The sequence below is a fragment of the Rhinatrema bivittatum genome, chromosome 5 (assembly GCF_901001135.1).
Source record: "Rhinatrema bivittatum chromosome 5, aRhiBiv1.1, whole genome shotgun sequence".
In the NCBI taxonomy this organism is placed as follows: Eukaryota; Metazoa; Chordata; class Amphibia; order Gymnophiona; family Rhinatrematidae; genus Rhinatrema; species Rhinatrema bivittatum.
The window spans coordinates 297094824-297102603 of record NC_042619.1 but is presented as its reverse complement, the minus strand read 5'-3'; positions in this window follow the sequence as shown (position 1 = coordinate 297102603).

Below are 7780 nucleotides of genomic sequence, written 5' to 3'. Positions count from 1 at the left end.
GGCCACTGCTTAATAATATAAGGCACTTTGTATGATATCCCTTTGTTAATATGTAATTTGTATGCCCCAAATGTCTATCCATAATCTCTTTTTTTTTTTTCAAACTATTTCTCAACTTTTGAGTGGTTTTGATATTTCTTCAGTGTTGATTTTCACAGTGCGCACGCATGATGAATCACTGGGGTGCGGTGCAGGCAGAGACTTCAGGGAGTTTCTTACTTATGTTTATAATCTAGATTGGAATGATCCCTGGTGGGAACTGCATCCTCTGGAAAGAGCCTGCCTGCTCGTATGTCGTGTCCACGCTAGTCACTCGAGCTTAGATTATCTCTTACTTTCTCAAGCCCTTTTTTCCTACGGTCTCAGAGGTGCATAATGGTTTTACAGTGATTTCTGACAACTCTTTAGTCTGATTGTCACTTGAGGGTCTTAGTGATGCCTCAATTAGGGGTAGATTTTCAAACTATGCGAATAGGCCTACTTTTGCTGGCGCATCAGGCGCAAGCAAAAGTACGCTGGATTTTAGTAGATATGCGCGGAGCCGCGCATATCCACTAAAATCCTGGATCGGCGCGCGCAAGGCTATCAATTCTGTATAGCCGGCGCGCGCCGAGCCGCGCAGCCTACCCCCGTTCCCTCCAAGGCCGCTCCGAAATCGGAGCGGCCTTGGAGGGAACTTCCTTTTGCCCTCCCTTCCCCTCCCTAACCCACCCACCCGGCCCTGTCTAAGCCCCCCCCCCTTACCTTTGTCGGGGGATTTACGCCTCCCAGAGGGAGGCGTAAATCCCCGCGCGTCAGCGGGCCTCCTGCGCACCGGGATGCGACCTGGGGGCGGGTCCGGAGGGCGCGGCCACGCCCCCGGGCCGTAACCACGCCTCCGGGCCCGCCCCCGAAACGCTCCCGGCACGCCCCCTAAACGCCACGCGGTTCGGGCCCGGCCCCCGACACGCCCCCCTCAGAGAACCCCGGGACTTACGCGAGTCCCGGGGTCTGCGCGCGCCGGTGAGCCTATGTAAAATAGGCTCACCGGCGCGCAGGGCCCTGCTCGCCTAAATCCGCCCGGATTTGGGCGGATTTAGGCGAGCAGGGCTCTTAAAATCCGCCCCTTAGTGTTTTTCTTCCCATTTTTTTATGATCAATCTTTTCATGCTTATCTTGGTTACAGATAGAGAGACTATTTACATTTCAACGGCCAACAACAACAGAATCCACCTCTTTTCTGGGAGACTACTAAAGTGGTTCTTCAGGGAGATATTGTTAATTAGGAAAGGAAGCATAAAGAGATTGTCTCTCCAAGGTCAATATGGAATTATCAGTTACATATTGAAAAACTCCATTTTTATGTCTCATCCTTCCCATGTTAATAGAGCCAAATTTTTGACCTCTTAATTCATCATTGAACTAAAATGGTGTTTTCTTTATTACAAATCCCTTTTTATTTTTTGAGTCTGAATACAAAGTGGACAGAATACTTGCTCGAATTACTAAATCACAGTATTATTCTCCAGTCCTTAACTCTGATTCCCACTTTCTTACTCCTTGCTGCATTAGGGGTTAACCTCGTTTCTCATGCCGTGCTGGACACTAGAACCTGAGGGCTCAGTCTGAGGTTGGCATAGATGGAAGATGCCTAAGTTTCCTGCTTTCTCTTTCATTGGCCTGGATTCACTTCTCCAGATAGTAGACCATGCATTCCTAGGGCAACCCAGAGATGACTGTCACAATTATAACATGGAATATGCTGTGCAGTGACTGCAACAGATATATCCATTCAGGGGCAGACTTCCAGAAAATATCAGGGTGGGATATATTTTTAAAACCAGCCCATGGGGTATCAGACTCCCTCCTGCACTTTCCCTGCAGCATGTGTTTCAGTGGCTTCCAAAAGCACATCAAGTCAATCCTGTGACCTAGAGACTGGCAGAATTGAGCCAAAAAATCTCCAACATAAAATTTCTCATTTTTCCTGTGTGACCAAGATGAGATATTCTGCTACTGTGTAGTTTTTATGTCGTGATTAGCAGCCTAGCTTATTCTTTCTAATAGGTGTACTGATGTTTTAGGGCCTGGTGTAATATTTGCATTGTTGCCTTTTCATAGGTAGGGTTGTTACTGTTTGAGTGCTGGCAGTTAGTGCTGTTTTGGTTTATGGGAGGGTTTCTATATTGTAATTGTAATTCATGTCTTCCCAAGCGCCAAGCCCACACCCAGTGCGAGCTGCAGTAGGCCTAATACCTTATGAGTTCCAAGTGTCTTTAATTTTGGTTTTGTGTTGTCATTTTTCAGGGTTTTCCGGTTGGTAGTGCATTAAATATAATTGTGAAGGGTAGCGGTTATGTGAGCCCTTTGTGTTGCAGCATAGTTGATACAGCCTCGAGTCCTACCCACGAGGCCTATGCTGGCAGCTGGCAAACATGCCCTGTAGTGGGACAGTCTAGAACTTCATCTTTACCAGCCACCTTTCCCACAGGTAGAGCCCTTGGGTTCTGGCGGCTGGCAGGACTTAGGTGGATCCCTAAGGCGGAGAAGATAACCAAAGTCCAAGAATACACCAGGTTCAGGGCAGACAGCAGACTAATGGAGTCAGAGACAGGCCAAGGACAGGGCAGGCAGTTGGCAAAAGTGGTCAGGTCCAGGGAAGGAGTCAGATCCAGGCAGCTGGAAATCGTAGTCCGGTCCAGGCAAGGGGTGAATTCCAGGTGGCAGGCAATCGTCATCAGGTCGATTCAAAAGGTCAAGGTTCAGAAAGTCAGGCCAAGGGTGGATGAAGACACACTGAAGACACGGGACAAGAAGGATAAGATGAGGAAGGCTGGAGAAGACCAGAAACAGGAACACAGGAATCAGGAACGCTAGGCAACACGCACTGCAAGACAGGAGACTCATTGCTGAGGTGAAGTAATACTGCAAGGTCCTTGCTTAAATAGGCTGGTAGACCTGACATCATTGGAGGGCACCACTTATAATATGTGCCTAAGGAGGCTCCAGGATAGGAGCAGCATGTGGTTGTGCCCGGAAGTGCTGAGGAGTCGGAAACATCTCAGCCATAGAAACATGCTGACAGCGTCCTGGGCTGTTCTCAATGGCATTGGGGTGAGTACAACAACTCACAGGGTCTTCCTGCAAGCCTTGTTCCTAACAATGATATACATATGTGTGTGTGTGTGTGTGTATGCCTGACACTGGCTGGCAGTGTGGTTTTCGCATTACTTGACAATGCATTCAAGAGTTGATTGGTTTGCCAGAGGCTATAATACCAGACTACGAATCCAAGATATAAATATGAGAGATGTAGCCAAACTTGTAGGGGATCCAAAAGATTTGCATGGATGGAACACATACAGGCCCTCAAACATAGAATAAAGAGACCATAAAAAAGAAATATGCAGACAAAAACTGAACAGGAAATGGCAATTAACCAGACTCCCTATGCAGTACAACAATGGAAAAGCAGAAATATCACTACTCATCATAAAACAAATTAAATCAAACAATATAAAAAATCATAATAGTAAAACCATCCTAAAAAGAAAACAAATATTTCAAAACAGATGATGAATAAAATATCCAATAATTAAAACTCAAAAATTGTTTAAAATTTCCCAAACACCAATAAAATGTTTCAAAAGACATCAAATATCACCCAATTATTAAAACTAATAAAGTTAAAATTTAAAAAATCCACCACTTTCCATCCCTGAGAAATTGATTCCAGTACCCTGAGATTGTGGTAGATTAATCATCATATACACTCTTATATACTTATTGATTCACACTCATGCTCCCTCATACACAATTTTACTTTCACACATGATGACTTTCTTCTTTCCTTTTGCCTATGAATAAGTAAAAATTAGAAGGTGAACTTTAAAAGCCCCGCGCACACCAAAACTGAGAGATGCAAATATATCAGACCAGCGCATGCTGAGTGGAGTTTAAAAGGTGCCCGCATACGCACATATATCCCGCTATACGCACAAATGAAAAGTTCCGAAAAAGGGGCAGGGCGTGAGCGTTGGCAAGACATGGGTGTTCCTGAATTTCAACTTCAATTTTGCATGCACATACGTGCCCAGGCGAGTGCCAGGATCCCCGGCTGCGTAACTTTACTTCTGCTATGGATGGTGGGTAAGTAGTAAAACAGATACAGGCAGATCAGCGGGGTTTTAAAGGTAGGGGCTAATAGGGGAGAAGGTGGGCTATTAAACTAGAGGGGTTTGGAAGTCCCAGCCCTTACCTAGTCAAACTAGGAACGAACTGGGAAAACTAGCAAGTGTCTATTAAAATCCTCCCACTTACATGGTAGAAGTGGCATTTGTGCGCGTCCACTTAAAATTGTGCACGCGGTCAGTCTAGTTTATAACGTGCGTGCATACACGTGTGTATGTTATAAAATGGCCACTTCCCAGGGTGCGGCTAATGAATGCGCACACGTTCTCCTGTGCTTGTTTAAAAATTGCTGTCTTTCTCTTTACTTACATTGGTGATCTGGCAGGAACAAGGAGAATGGAGTCTGGGTGGGCTGGAAGGTCCCGATGCTGCTTTTTTTTTTTTAATTATTATTTTTTCCCCATGGCTCAAGCATGAGGAGAGCCAGTGGCAGAAAACAACATGGGGTGTTCAGCCAGCAGCAGGTCTGCTGGCTACTTCCGACCGAGATAAGGCAGAGCCGGAGGGAAGGGAGACGGTGGGAGTGTTATCTGCCACTGCAGTGGTGGGGGATCTGGAGGGAGTAGGCCCAAGGAGTCACTGCTAGTGCAGGGAAAATGAAGCAGGAGTAAGCAGAGAGCCTTGGGAGGCTTCTGCTGTAGGAGAACAGCTGCTGGGGGCCTGTTGTTGGTTGCAGCGTCTCCACACACACGGTGCCACTACAATCAATACCAACCGTGTGATTAACTTGATCAGTCCACTGGGGCATGCCCAAAGGCCCGATAAGCCAATCCTTCCTTTCATCTACCATTTAGATGCCCAATCCCTTAGTCTTGCAATCCCTTACAACAGGCTTGGGATTTAACTACCGGTACTTTGAATAATTTTGTTTCATCCCCAGATCTGATCACTCCCTTTTCCAGAACACCGGTCCCAGTATAGATCCTTGGGACATTCCTCTATTTACCTTCCTCCACTGAAAGAAACGGCCGTTCAGTCATACTCTGTTTCCTATCTTTTAGCCAATTACCAATCCACAATTTGACAACGCCTCCTATCCCACGAATTTTCAGTTTCCTAATGAGCCTCTCATGAGGGTACTTTGTTAAAAGCCTTTTGAAAATCCAGATACAATATATCAACAGACTCACCCTTGTTCACAACTGTATTAATCCCTTCAAAAAATCATAAAGATTTGTAAAATGAGACTTCCATTTGCTAAATCCATGTTGGCTCTGCCACATCAATCTATGTCTGTCCAGATGGCCAGTAATTTTGTTCTTCAGAATAGCTTCCACCATTTAGCCTGCTACCGATAAGCTCACCAGTCTGTAGTTTTCTGCCACTCTCCAGTCCTCAGGGATGATAGCCGATTTGAACGAGATGTTAAACATTGTAGAAATAAGTCTGCAATTTCATTATTGAGTTCTTTCAGAATTCAGGAGTGTATTTAGGGACCTTCCTTTTCAGTTTTTGTTTTTTTTTTATTCCTCCTGGGAATTTCAATGGGAACAACATTTTAAAAAAATCAGACAAAAAATGAATTTTCACTGATTTTTCTCCTATTTGTTATAATAGTCATTTTTCCACTATTTTTTGTTATAACAGTGAAATTCCTAAGAAAAAAATAAAATGAAAACTGACAATGAAAGTCCCTAGGTGTTTACCATTCAGTCCTGGTGATTTGTTACTCTTTAGTTTATCTTCCTGGTTCACCATGATTTGCTTCAGTTCCTATGACTCATCACCCTGCGTAGATCTCACTGATACCCTTCTCAGTAAAGTCTGATTCAAAGAATGAATTTAGTTCATCTGCTATGGCTTTGTCTTTCCCGAGTGCCCCTTTTACCCCTTGTTGATTTAGTGGCTCATCCAATTCTCTCACAGGCTTCTTGCTTCAAACATATTTAGGCCGATGCTATATCATGCACTGAGCCTAGCGCACAGGCTAACAAGCCCTTGAATGCACATTTTGGATGTGCTAGGCTAACACCTGATGCGTTAAGGGGATTAGCGTGTCCAAAACATGCATCCAAACCAGCTAATAGCACTTATCACATGTAAATGCCATGATAATGAGGTTATTAGCTAGTACCCCCGATGTAAAAAATCACTGTGCGCCTGATGTGCATGTTTTAACATGGAAAAGTTAACACCAGCCACTGGGCTGGCATTGCCTTACGCGCTCCAAGCTATCTAAAAAAAAAAACTCTCCATAAAGCCACAAAAAAGCCGAAAATACTGCTTTTCTGTGGTTCTTCCTACTTAGTGTTGTCTCAATACTAAGTAGGAGAAACCACTGCTCCTGGGGGAATTCTGCGCTATTGTGGAATGCAGAACTTGCGCAGAATTCCTCCCTCAACTCACAGACTTCTTCCCTCGTTGCAGTTCCCGCAGATTTCCTCGCTTGCTGCCCTTCCTTGCACCGTTGCCTCGCGATTTCCTCCCGCCACGGAAAAGGAAAAAAAAGCCGGAAGCATGCCGCGCACGGACAGCGGCCAATCCGGGACAGCGAAGTCAGGTGGCGCATGGAGAGTGTGGGCATCGTATCGCAGCAGCTCGAGGTTAGCATGCTGTACCGTGCTTAAAACTATAAACAACGCTGGGGCTCCCTCCCGCTGTCCATGACTGGTCGGGTTAACCTGTTCAAAATGACCATTTTGCCTAAGTGGCTATATGTCTTCCAAAATCTAATTATTAGGCTTAAGGCTCGAGATATTAAAAAACTTGAAAGTGGCATGCGGAGGTTCTTCTGGCGAGGGAAGAGGTCTCGGATCCCCTTGAAACAATTGCAGGGCGGATGGGGTGGGGGTGGATTGAGCGTACCTGACCTGGGTCTTTATAATTGGGCTAGTAATTTACGAGTGGCTCGGGAGTGGTTACTTGGCGAGGGATACTTTGTTAATCTAGACTCTGAACGGGAAGTGTGTGGGGATAAAGATCTACGGTATGTCCTGCAGGCTTCCTGGGATAGATTGACCATCCCTGACCCCGTGGCTGCCTTGATACGCCCAATACGAGGCGCTTGGCTCCGGTTGCTAAAACTTTTGCAACTCTCGCAGGGATGTGTATTTTTCCTCCCATTGCAGGGCAACCCAGATTTTTCTCCAGGATCGACCTCTGTGGTGTTCCGGCGATGGGCAGCTCGTGGGATTACTCAGGTGGGCCATGTTTTAGACAGCGAAGGCCACTTGTTGCAGCCTGCTCAACTGTCCTCCCTGTATGGCTTTGGAAATATTTCAATGTTTTCCTATTTCCAAATTGCCCATTATGTACGCTCCCTTCCGGAGGCTGGCTTTCAGTTGAGTGGTTTTCAAGCTCTGGTGGCGTGTTTTTTACTAGAAGGAAACATTGTGCCTTCTCTTTCTCATTATGCCCACCTGCGGAAGCTCACTTATCGGAATCCCTGCCCTGATCTGGCAGACCGATGGCACAGGGACGGGGTATTTCAGGTCTCGGCCACCCAATTGGGAATTTGCTTTCGGCGTATAGCGAGAGTCTCTCCTAATTCCTACTACCGGGAGATGCAATTTAAATTTCTCTGGAGGGCGTATGTATCTACACCAGTGGCGTTCCACTCAAACTTGGTCTCTTCGGCCACCTGTGGGAAGTGTACCACGGGGGTGGGTAC